Raw genomic sequence first — 14,369 nt, forward strand, 5'->3', positions numbered from 1 at the left:
TTTCTTGCTAACCTAATCCCTATCTCCTTGCCGCCCAATGCTCGATAAGTCTGTCATCGTATTCATTGATGATATTCTAATCTATTCCAAATCAGAAGCCGATCATGCCGTTCATATTCGTGAAATCGTAGAACTTCTTCGAAAGGAGAAACTTTATGCTAAATTCTCGAAATGTGAATTTTGGCTCCGTCAAGTTCAATTTCTCGGCCATATTATTTCTAGTAACGGTGTATCTGTAGATCCCATCAAAATCGAAGCCATTCAAAATTGGGAAGTGCCCCGTAATGCTTCCGAAATTCGAAGTTTCTTAGGTCTCGCGAGATATTACCGTAGATTCATTAAAGACTTTTCTCGTATAGCCGTACCCCTAACAAGCCTTACACGGAAGGAAGTGAAGTTCGAATGGGGTGAAGATCAAGAAAAAGCTTTATCAACTCTAGAAGATCTTTTGACTCATGCTCCCATCTTATCACTCCCAGAAGGTGATGATGATTTCTCCGTATATAGCGATGCTTCAAGATTGGGACTCGGTTGTGTGTCGATGCAGCGTGGTAAAGTGATAGCCTATGCCTCAAGACAACTGAAAGATTCTGAAAAGAATTATCCCACCCATGATCTTGAACTCGCTGCAGTAGTATTTGCCCTAAAACTTTGGAGACATTACCTTTTTGGTACGAAATGCCAATTATTTACCGACCGCAAGAGTCTCAAGTATATATTCAGTCAGCAAACTCTGAATATGAGACAACAACGAGCCATGGAGCTGATCAAAGACTATGATTGTGAAATCCTGTACCATCCTGGAAAGGCTAATGTGGTTGCAGATGCACTTAGTACGAAAGTTTATCGTAATAGTATGTGTTATACTATTACTCACACTACGGTGAAGTTCACCATTCTTGATGAACTAGAGAAGTGGCAAGTTGAAGCCTTAAAGTCAGAAAATGTAAAGAAGGAAGGAATGGTACATTATGCCGATGTTTTACTTGATGATCCACGAGGATTAAAAGTATTTAAGAATCGGCTATGGATTCCAAAGATTGGTGGATTAAGACAGAAGATTTTAGATGAAGCTCATAAGTCTAAGCTATCAATACATCCTGGTACAAGTAAAATGTACTATGATGCAAGAGATGATTATTGGTGGCTTGGATTAAAGAGAGACATTGGAAGATATGTACATGAATGCTTAGTATGCTTACAAGTCAAAACAGAACACCAAAAGCCTTATGGAACTCCATAAAGCCTTAGTGTTCCTGTATGGAAGTGGGAAGAGCTGTCCATGGATTTTATTACCAAATTGCCAAAAGACTGCTAGACAGAATGATAACATTTGGGTAATCGTCGACCATCTGACTAAGTGTACATGCAACCCTAAATACCTTGGATCTATGTTTTCTCTATTATACATGCAAATAAGAACATCCAAGGTATTATCCAAATCTAGCATACAAAACGATGAGTGTAACAAGATAGAATACATACCTCTTTGATGTAGAAAGTCTTCATGAAGCTTGAGTGCCTAGCCCCAATAGTGTGGAAGCCTCAAATGGAATCACAATTATCAAAACACTTAGAATAACTTGAGAGAGTTCTACACTTCATGAAATCGGCTAGCCCTCTTCTTCACTTTCTAATGTGATTCTAGTGGCCGATTTTTGTCAAGAATAAGATCTTTATATAGTGTTACAATTAGGGTAAATCCTTAGTTGTCATGGCTTTCTATTTCCTTGGATCCATGGGTTCAAATATACCATGGAGCATCCATGGACCATCCTATGGGTTTTAGCCCAACTTGATTATCCATGGAGCATTAGCCCACTATATAAGTATGGATGATTTACACAATCAACCCATATATTTAATTAGTTTTCTTTTGATCACTTAATTAATCCTAGATTAACTCTTGATCAACACTAATTAAATAATCTTATTATTCTTATTATTAATATACTAGAACTTATAACATATTAATAACCATAAGTGTCTTATTTCTCTCATTATAGTCTATCCAAGTGTATGATGGTATGCAACCCAAATAAACCATGCCGGGTCGGGTCAAGTCTTACCAATTATAGTTATGGACTTAGACATTAATCCAACAGTCTCCCACTTGGATAAGTCTAAAACTATTATTGCGTATGACTTCAGGAACCAACTGGCAATCGTAGCTCTCAAAAGCTTTTGTCAAACTCTGACCTTGTAGATGAACTCTGATCTTGTCAATGACTTGTCCATTAGATAAGGGATCATATAATCCTCTATTCTCATGATATCAGCCGGACACATACATGGAACAACGTCGTACTTATTGTCCAACAGTTTGTTTCCCGATTTTCGATTTGTTTGACAAAGAACTTAATCGAACACATCAATTCAGTTCTGATCGGCCGGTACATAGGTCACAACAAAATCATCGAGGGGCCCAGATATCGCTTCTATTTCTAGAAGGTGATGGGTTTTGAGCATTCTAACACTTCCTAAGTGTACATGCAACCCTAATAACCTTGGATCTATGTTTGTCTAATTGTCATGCAAAGTTGAATTCCAAGGTTATATTCCTATCTAGCATACATGGGGAACAATTTTAACTTAAAGTATAGATAGAATAACTTACCTTGTTGTTGTTTGTGTTCCTTGAAACCTTGTGAGCCTAGCACCCCAAGTGTGATGCCTCAAATGCTTCACACAACACCAAATGCTCTTGGAAGAACTTATGAGAGAACATACACTTCTCAAAATCGGCCAAGCCCTCTTGTTTCTTAGTGTAGCCGATTTTAGGTGGAGAACATGTTTCTTATATAGTGTTGACACATCTAGGGTTAAACCCTAATGTGTCATGACTCTTCATTTCCATGACCCATGGGTTTGTAACTCCCATGGAACATCCATGGAGCATCCTATGGGTGGAACCCAACTTGATAGTCCATGGAGCCTTTTAGCCCACTATACAAGATATGGATGATTTACATAATCAACCCATATATTTAATTAGTTATCTTTTGATCACTTAATTAATTCTAAATTAATTCTTGATCAAACTAATCAAATAATATTATTAATATATTAGAACTTATAATATATTAATAATCTCCAAGTGTTATTTCTCTCATTTAGTCTATCCAATTGCATGGTGCCATGCAACCCAAATGGACCATGCCGGGTCGGGTCAAGTACATACCAGAAATAGTTATGGACTTAGACACCTTATCCAACAGAAGGAACAGATAAACTTCGACTCATATACTTGTTCTACTACTTGTTGAATTGTACACAAAGGCACGTTTTATAACATCAAGTTACTGATGCGTTTACGTGCAATCAATGCACAACCAACTCATAGGTAACGACTCATATCTCTAGGTTTGAAAATTTATATGATATTACCGTCTCACGATCACTCGAGATAAATTCCATGAAGTGATACAAGTGAGCGTGGGTTTATTCCAATACTCATAACTTATGAGCACTCATGAATGTTGTAGCAACCAATGCCATGACTAAACCCATTTAGCCATCTACAAACCCAATTCATGATAGTCTTGATTCATACCTACTTCCAACATATGAACGACTGTGGAGTGTTTAAATAACTTAGTCATTCAGAAAGAATAACCTAGCTATTTTGGAAGTCCAAACATGCAAAGTGAAACACAATAATAATCGAATCTAATATGGTCTTAGAACCCTTTTGAATATAAATAAAACCACTTTTTATTTATCACCATATTGATTACACATTATTCAATGTTTCAAATAATCAACTTAAGACTTGAATAAAAACAACAGTCGTCCCATGCTCCTAGCATGTACACTTTGTTTTTCTAAACAATAGTTATGCCATACCCCAAGTATGCACACTATGTTTGTCTATGATCCTTACATTGTGATGTAGATCAATTGAACATGATTCCAATGATACTCATTTCACAATCCCAAATCCTTATTGTAAATGTGAGAATCCCCGATTCCTATCATTTACCAAAATCTGTTAGATTTTAACTTTTATGCAATGTTCCTCTTGTAATGATTATTCACAAAGTCACCAAAACCTTGTCACCAGTCATTACAGAGTATTCCAAAGAAGGTCAACTTCTATGGAACGGAAGTCTCATATTTAAAGTACATTGCTTTGAACATCCTTCTTGCATTAAGGTTTTCTAATCTTACATAGATTGAATAACTTCCACCTATGGAGACATTTCCATAGTCCCATTTTGACTATCACTTCCGAGTAAGAGTTACTTCTTTTCAGAACATGTCAATACGGTCCTTTCTGACAATTTACATCATACTTCCAACTTTCCCTGAGCAACCAATCTTTGGCGAGCCTCAGATTGTCCTCGAAAATTGCTTAATCACTTTAGTCATATCCAGTTCTAGACTTTTCCCTTCTAAATGCCCTGAGCATTTGGAAAATTTAGATAGGATGAATATTATAGCACATGCAATCGATCCTATATCCGAAGCATATGGGACACGATTCATGATGTCTCACATAAAGACATGATACTAGACCAGTCTTTTGCTACAATATTTTTTTTTATTTGCCATGTTTTCAAAATTTAACTATGAAGAGGGATGCCGTAATCATAATCGAATTTTGAAAATGCAATATATATAGAATTTCTTCAAGTTGAACCATTCCAACACAAAATTCATATATATTCTTGACTAAAGATGATTAAAATCTCAATCTAAGCTTTAGAATTGACATGAAGTATAATTTCCTCTCCCTTAATTATAGCAAAACAATTTTTTAACCCCTGCAACTTCACGAATTGAAACTTTTTGTTTTTCTATAATTAACATTGCTAACTTGCAATACTAATCATAATAATCATGCTCCCACTAACATGATGATTATCAGCATAACACTTATGCTCCCACTAGCTCTGACATATTTTCAGAAATCTACTGGACTTCTGAAATTTAGATTCATACATCCTTTCTTAGATAGCTCACGTGTGTGTCTAAACAATTTTCAGAACTATGAAAAGGGATGCCGTAATCATAGTCTCAATTGCTTAGGCATTTGCCATTTCTCACAAGTCCATGTTAGTGTGTCGGTTAACCACACGCGCTCCACTAACGACTTTTGAAAATGCAAATAACACAATTGCTATCTACGTAAAATCTACTTAGTGAAAGCGTTTCCTCACCATCATTTTCATGAATCGGAGAGAAACCTTATGACACTTATATTTTATAGTGTATGAGTTCCTATCCATGCGAATTTGTCAAAACCATAATCACAAGATAAGGTTAGTGACAAATTCAGCCTTACATGGATTAAACTTATTCAATCTTAGTTTCTTGTCACCTTGGTAGCACAAGGCCCACCAATGCTTCCAAGTTGAACTCTGATAACTCACATGCAAATTCAACTTATTTGAAGTAGGTACAGAAATAAGAATTATGTCAACACGATAGGTTGCAAACCTTAAGTCGTGTGCTAGTGATAAATTACAGGTTTCACTCTTGATTAAATCTTGAAACTCTTTCAGGATCTTTAAGGCTCCCACTGTCCCCTTGACATATAAGTTTTCCTAGTCAAGAACCATTCCTTGACAAAACAAATATTCAAGGGATAGTGCGGATTCTTATCAAGGCTAACACTTCACACAATTGGTCTTAGTTGGTCTTTGTCTCATCCAAGACATCAAAACTTACCAATCTCAAATGTACAAGAGTAGAAACATTTCACACTACATTTGATAAGTGTTTTAAACCTTACTTTATGTCACTCAATGTTACAATCTTGGAGTATGACTCTAAGAATTGTTTTGGAACGAAGTATGACTCATCTTCTTGATCTTAACCAATCCAACAATTCATGACCTCTCTTCTTAGCCATAACAATGCACTAAGACGTCCTTAGAGTATGAATTTGTGATATGGTTTCTAAATCATTAAGATGATCATAAAACTGATACTAAAGTACTCTCCCATCTTTTCAGATTTGAGAAACTTTTATCCTTCTGCCTAATTTGATTCTTCTTATTCGCTCTGCCATACATTGGAACCTTTCCAATGTTACAGAATTATACTTAACCTTATAAGTATAATCATATTTACTAATCTTTAGTAAATCATGACAAATCAATCTTTGTGGTGGACCTTGACCAGTGCACACCCAGTGTACCTAATTCCTTAGTCCTTCAATTGACTCACATATACATGTGATCAAAGGATTAGTCTTAATTTTTCAAAGATGAAAATTCTCATTCATCATACAATACAACTTGTATGATTCCAAGTTTCTGTCCAATTGAAACTTGGGTGATGAAAAACTTTCTTCATTTGGTAAATTCAGACACTACCACAAATGAAAGAATCAAATCCACTTTCCAATATTGCTATTACTGGAAACATATAAGCAACAATTTTCCACAGATGCCATTGTAAGGATATTTTTTAAAATAAATAAAATTAAAACCCTTTTTTTTATTTTAAAACTTTGCGGAAAAACTTATCCTTACAATCCACATGAAAACTTGTTGTTATCTACTCATCATAACTCTCAAGCAACAGCTCAAAATTCTGATTACCGAACCATGCGATCGAGACCCACCTTCGCAATCAGAATCAACATATACTTGCTTTAAGCTTCCTATCTTTTCTTTGATTCTTAAAAACATCACCATGTGACCCAGTCACATCATGTATCAAGAATCTCAGAATAGAAACTTAGCAGAGTTAGATAGTGGACTTTACCCGAAGTAGAGTCAAACTTATCGACTTTAACATCCTTAGGTAAATGATGGCAGCTTTGCAACCAATGCCCCTTTCTTTGGCAATATAAACATATAGACCCTTTGATAATGGTACACGGGACTATCACAGACTTAGTTTTTCTCTTTACCATGTGGTCAACTGAGTTGACTATGGCCGGTCCCTTCCATTGGGAAGAGAATGCTTTTCTGGATTTCCTGTGTCACTATTGTCAATGTCCATCAAGTTTTGAGGAAGTTGATCTTAACAAATAGATAAAATCATTAAGGGTCTTGTCATAGTCTTTTTCATAGGTGTTCCAAAAGAACTCACTATGTGACTTAGAAAGTGATTAAACCACCACCTTTCTCAAGACTTTGACACCCAACTCTCCCGGCTTGTCAATATGTGACTACGTCTCCAAGATGTGACCACACCAAGGCCTTTACTTGCCAATAGGGCTCGAGTGAGTTTAAACTTTTCAAGAACTTGTGGGTGAGGGAGAATAATTGGAGGAGATAGAGGAAGTGAAGCATGATGTTGAGGAACATCATCTTCAAGAGATTTGGGAAGATCATAAATGTCTAAACCAGACATGTTTTGGGAGATATTCAAGATAGTTGATTTAAAGTCCTTAATATGACACCCAATATGAAATATTAAGGCTAGGACCCAACAAACTATTTTATAACTTAGAAGAGGTATGTCGTAATCCAAGCTATAAAATATTTGAAGGTAGGCGAATGACGATTCACTAATTTCCACCATGAAAAACGAAATAATTTATTAGGTTTTAATTGGATTTGAAATTCCTAGATCTTTTGAGATTCATTGAACTTTTCAATGGCATGTTTCAATCTCGAGTGTGCCCTCTCAATTTTTGTGACTGGGATGTCGAGGATCACAAAACAAGGTGTGAATAACCATACCAATTCACTTGGTACCCTTAATATTATCACCTAATCAATGTGCCAGTTAACCACACACGCTCCATTGATCTATGACAAACATTAAGTCACCCTTCGTGGTCCTTACTAGTCCAAGTTAGTGTGCCGGTTAACCACACACGCTCCACCAACGACTTGGTAAGGTACAAAGTGTGAATTCCATGGGTTAGCACCAAATTTACATTTTTCCTAAAGTAACTAAGATTGGGAATTAAATAAAAAATTTAGTTACTTTATAATATTCATTATACTTTTAATGAGAATTTAAAGTCATTGTCTTACCCGTTCGGCTAACGACCCTCCACCGATCAAGCAAGTGGTGGGTGAGAGTGGACACCCATTAAGTCGCCATTTTATAGGCAACAACCTTATACCCACCTTATAGACCGGTTTCGTGAATGAGGCCTACTAATGGTAAAACGACTTGTTCTTATACATATATATAATTAACCATTAATGTTATAAATTGTATAAGTGTTGAATTTTAACTCTTTAGAATTCTAAGGGCTAACTTGGAATTAAAGTATTCATAAGAGAAAACTTTTCAAATTCCAAAACTTGAGGGCAAGTTTTGAAACTATTCAAAACTAATTAATTCCATAACTTATGTGTTTAAAGTAGTTTTAATCCAAAAAACTCTTCAAGTTCCATAACTTATGGAAGACTTTAAACTAATAAGAGAATTAACTTTTCTTTATTTTTATAACTTATGGAATTAATTAAGGTTACACTTTATTTATTTATTTATTTATTAATGAAGTGACTCTTGAACTTCCATAACTTGAGGACAAGTTATGGAGTCATAAAAAAAAATTCAATGACACAAGACTCTTCATTTTGTAACCATTACCAACTTTTATGAGTTTTATGAGTCTTTAATGTGACTCTTCATGTAACTTGAGGACAAGTTACACAAACACATTTTATACTCAACTCTTAGATTAAAATGGATTGAAAACAACTATTTCAATTAACTTTTCTATTAATCTAAGCAACTCATAAGAACAAGATAATTCAAATCAAACTTTCTCATGTAATTAGTCTAAACCTTAAACTAATACAAAACATGAATCTATTGACAATTATCTTTAAAAATGGATTAGCATGAACATTACCACATTAAAAACAAGTTTATAAGTTCAAAAACAACTTAGGGTAATGTTCCTAGTCCATTTCTAGCCAAAAACCTCGAATATATGCTGTCTGGGGGTCCAACTCGTCGAGTGCATGAACCGACTCGGCGAGTTGGATCGTTTTGATCAATTTTTAGGCATGGACTCGCCGATTCTGATGATCAAACACCAACACTTTCGATTTTTTAAGCAGTTTTGCAGGTATAACAAGAAAACAAGCCTAGGCTCTGATACCACTGTTGGGTTTTGAGCATTCTAACACTCCTAAGTGTACATGCAACCCTAAATACCTTGGATCTATGTTTTCTCTATTATACATGCAAATAAGAACATCCAAGGTATTATCCTAATCTAGCATACAAAACGATGAGTGTAACAAGATAGAATACATACCTCTTTGATGTGGAAAGTCTTCATGAAGCTTGAGTGCCTAGCCCCAATAGTGTGGAAGCCTCAAATGGAATCACAATTATCAAAACACTTAGAATAACTTGAGAGAGTTCTACACTTCATGAAATCGGCTAGCTCTCTTCTTCACTTTCTAATGTGATTCTAGTGGCCGATTTTTGTCAAGAATAAGATCTTTATATAGTGATACAATTAGGGTAAATCCTTAATTGTCATGGCTTTCCATTTCCTTGGATCCATGGGTTCAAATACACCATGGAGCATCCATGGACCATCCTATGGGTTTTAGCCCAACTTGATTATCCATGGAGCATTAGCCCACTATATAAGTATGGATGATTTACACAATCAACCCATATATTTAATTAGTCTTCTTTTGATCACTTCATTAATCCTAGATTAACTCTTGATCAATACTAATTAAATAATCTTATTATTCTTATTATTAATATACTAGAACTTATAATATATTAATAACCATAAGTGTCTTATTTCTCTCATTATAGTCTATCCAAGTGCATGATGGTATGCAACCCAAATGGACCATGCCGGGTCGGGTCAAGTCTTACCAATTATAGTTATGGACTTAGACATTAATCCAACAGTATTTGCCCTAAAACTTTGGAGACATTACCTTTTTGGTACGAAATGCCAATTATTTACCGACCACAAGAGTCTCAAGTATATATTCAGTCAGCAAACTCTGAACATGAGACAACAACGAGCCATGGAGCTGATCAAAGACTATGATTGTGAAATCCTGTACCATCCTGGAAAGGTTAATGTGGTTGCAGATGCACTTAGTAGGAAAGTTTATCATAATAGTATGTGTTATACTATTACTCACACTACGGTGAAGTTCACCATTCTTGATGAACTAGAGAAGTGGCAAGTTGAAGCCTTAAAGTCAGAAAATGTAAAGAAGGAAGGAATGGTACATTATGCCGATGTTTTACTTGATGATCCATGAGGATTAAAAGTATTTATGAATCGGCTATGGATTCCAAAGATTGGTGGATTAAGATAGAAGATTTTAGATGAAGCTCATAAGTCTAAGCTATCAATACATCCTGGTACAAGTAAAATGTACTATGATGTAAGAGCTGATTATTGGTGGCTTGGATTAAAGAGAGACATTGGAAGATATGTACAAGAATGCTTAGTATGCTTACAAGTCAAAACAGAACACCAAAAGCCTTATGGAACTCTAGAAAGCCTTAGTGTTCCTGTATGGAAGTGGGAAGAGCTGTCCATGGATTTTATTACCAAATTGCCAAAGACTGCTAGACAGAATGATAACATTTGGGTAATCGTCGACCGTCTGACTAAGAGTGCACATTTTCTCGCTATGCGTGAAATGACTCCAATGGAGAAATACGCACAGGTATACTTGGATGAAATTGTTGCAAGACATGGTGTGCCACTAAAGATCATTTTCGATCGTGATACTCGCTTCACTTCTTACTTTTGGGCGAGTATTCAACGCGAATTGGGATCTCGAGTTGCTCTCAGTACCGCTTATCATCCTCAGACAGATGGTCAGACAGAGAGAACAATCTAGATAGTAGAAGATATGCTTCGTGCATGTGTTTTGGAGTTTGGTGGTAACTGGGATAAATGCTTACCGCTTGTCGAATTTTCGTATAATAACAGTTACCAAACTTCAATCAAAATGCCACCATATGAAGCATTTGATGAGATTAAACTAACCTTTAATCTATAAAGATCGATTAGATCTTGAACAAGTATATAAACATAAACAATATGAACGCAATAATATGAATAAGTCAAGATGGAATCAAACGTGTCGAATGATTAAACAAAATCCTCAGAAGAGCTCTATTAACAACATCAACTGTAAAGGATTGGAAGGTTACAAGAACGATTAAAGAAACCTGTTATCGTTTTGATGAATCGCTATTTCACAGATCTCTAAAAACCTTGACCTAATATGCATGCAAGCGCAAACTTATATACAAAACATAAAAGGTTCACGGCTGGACAGGCCCAAACCGCAATACAAAGCAACTTAAGCTATCGAGCCCAAAAGACGCAATCTTCAAAAATAATCTCTAGCCCAACAATCTCCCCCTTTGCGTCAATTTGGAGCGAGACCTTCACTAGTTACTTGGGCCAGCAGCTGAAGCAGGTACCTTCTTCTTCACGGTACTAAACAGACATTTGGTGATGGAGAGAATGGTCTGTCTAAACCGGATGTACCAATTAATCATATCTTCAAAGTACTTGATGTCATCAGCCGAGTTCTCTTTACACCGTTTGATAATGAATAACACATGCTCCAAACAAGTTGTGGTGTAAAGATGCTTGTCAGCTAAAGCGAAGAGACATTTCTGTCCTTCCGCTCTAGTGAACATAACCGAGTTGCGTCTCGGGTCGATCCTGACCAATATCATTTGGTTGAGATCACTGGCCGATCCCACATGAGCAATCTTTGGTTTCTTCTTGAAGACTGTGGCGACCTGCTGATCCATTAGGGCAACCTCCATGATGTAGCAGGCTAACATCCTTTTGACATGGTCTAGAATGGGACCATATTCAGCTTCATTAGTCAAAAGGATATTATACAGGACAATCCAATCATGAGGATTTAGATTCGGTAGATCTGCTAGGGAGATAATATGAGCAGTTCTTGCAGATCCCCGAATCAACTTGAACCGAACATTTATAAAACGACCTTCGGAATAAGGTTTCAGCACCCGAACGTTTACAATCTTCTGGGCGCTCAAAGTAAGGTATTGTGGACGAGCAGCCTCCAGATAGAAGTCAATGAGCTCCCTGTCAAGCTCAACATTAGGGTGAGGGACTTCAAATATGTTTGAGAAGACGTGGAAGATGAACGCCTTTCGAGTCAGCGGCATATCAAACTGCGAATCGACAGTGTTGTTGTAGTCGAACGAGATAACCGACTCGAGCCATAAAATGCTAGGAGTTTCAATGGCCTCTTTAATCAAACGTTCCCTGGTCCAGGCAGGGAAGAGAGTCTTTCGGCTCTCAAGGAGATCGTGGGCTTCTTTTTGTTTGCGTTCGGCTTCTTCAGCTTCTCGCGCCACACGACTGGCATCTTCGTCAACCTTGCGACTGTTCTTTCTTTTTAAAATGTCAGCAATGGTCTCCTTGTCTCCTTCTTCATCTTCTTCCTCAGCTATGTTTTTGCCTTTGTTCTTCACACCCGAGCCTAAGGCTTGACCAGTCGGAGATGGTTCGGTCGTGTGAGTAGCTTTGGAGGAAGGAGGTGGTTTTGATCCTGACTTCTCATCTCCCCCTTGTTTCGGAATGGACACGAAACTAGGTAGCCCTTCAACTTTGTTGAGAAGATCGATGGCCGGAGAGAGTTTTTCAGCAAGGGAGCGCCTCACTGAAAAGTTTAATATGGGATCGTGTGCTTCCAGAATGTTGGATATAGCAGCGTGGACATCCGAAACACACGTTTTGATCACCTCCCTTTCGGATCGAAGATCTTCCAGTTGTTGTTGGGAGTGGGAGAGTTGAGTTGTCTTGAGCTCAAGGGTGGTTGTTTGGCTTGCCAGATCATCCATCAACGAATGCTCGGTTGCAAGATCTTCTTGTAGCTTGGCGAGGCGAGCATCAATGGAGGCACGAAGTGCCGAGTTGTCGTCGCTTAGGTTTTGGCGATGAGTAGCGAACGAAGTCAACTCTGATGAGACAAAGTTGGCCAATTGCTGAACAATTGGTTCCAAAGATGTCCTGGTGGCATTGGCGCTGTCCTGCAAGGACTTCAGCAGGGCAGAAGCGTCAGAAAATAGTTTATCGACTTTTGCGGTTGCTGCCTCACAGGCTCGAGTGGATGCATCAATGGCAGCAGTTGCTGAAGCCACCGAATCATGTTGAGCCCTGGAGAAGGCATCAACAATTTTCTGAAGGGCAGCTTCAGAAAGAGAGGACTGCTGGTTGGAAGAGGAGGCGAGAAGTAGGTCAATCTTCTCGTTGAGCTCTTTGAGATGCTTCTTTGTTACTGGAGCATCATCCTCCTCGTCACTCTGAACCTGAAACGGACTATAGTAGACCGAATCAAAGATCATATTTTCACCACCAAGATAAGGGTTTTCACCCTCAGAGGCCTTTTCAGGAGAGGAAGGGGGTGGTGAAGTTGGGGGTGTTGTGGGTTTGGTAGGATCAGGTTGAATGGGTGTTGGTATAATTTTGGGTGGTTGTTGAGTATGGGTAGTTTCGGTTGTATGGGTTTTGGTTTGTGGTGGTTCGGTTACGTGAGGTGATTCGGTTGTAGTTGTAAAGATTGGTGGAGGTGAAGGAACTGGGGAATTGGGAAGTGCCATCTCTGGGGTAGGGGAACGAGGTGGTATGTTGCCTCGTTGAGGAGAGTCGGCTCCTTGAGAGTCGTCAGAACCCGAACTCTCACCCTCAGAGTCACTCGAAGAAGAGGGAATAATAAGCTTTCGCTTCGGTTGAGTCTTCCTCCTCTTTGGCTGTGGGGATTGTGTAGCTTTCGTTTGTTTCCTCTTTCTGGGAGAAGGTCCCTTTGGAGCTTTGGACGCATGCTTCCCTTTTTCCGCCTTTTTGCCCCTGCTCACCGGTTTGTCGGCATCATGAATCGACCTGAGCATATCCGGTGTCAGTTCCCTTGGACCAGATGGCCTTAGCTCCTTAATCTTCCGAATCAACCTGCTGTCAGAGGGCACTTCGCCATACATTGACTCCGGGATGGAGCCAATGAAGGAAAACTTCGATGCATCTGAGACAATGATCTTCTTGGTATGGAAGGTACCAACAGAAGACATCGATGCACCGTCAGCAGTAAGAACATCAAATCTATCCATGGCCCATTTTGTAATCAGGATCCAGAATCGGGCCAACGACACCTCAGAGTGTCGGGATGATGAGGAGAGACTTTGAATAAGTTGTTGCCATAGGACAAACCCATAGTCCAGGTTAATCCCATTATAGACCCCGTACATTATGGTTAGGAAGAGACGACTTGCACCGTCTGATTCTGAGCTTCGTTCCGACAAGCCCTTGAAAAGGACTGTAAATAGGCCATTCCACTGTGGCGGCAGGCATGACTTTTTGAATTTAGCAACAGAGGTAAGAACTTCTGTGTATCCCATGTTGTAAAACATGTTATACAGATGGCCAATCTGAATCGACTCCGGATGAACTCTTGAAGGGT

This window comes from Lactuca saligna, chromosome 3, assembly GCF_052625555.1.
Source record: "Lactuca saligna cultivar CGN05327 chromosome 3, ASM5262555v1, whole genome shotgun sequence".
Lineage (NCBI taxonomy): Eukaryota > Viridiplantae > Streptophyta > Magnoliopsida > Asterales > Asteraceae > Lactuca > Lactuca saligna.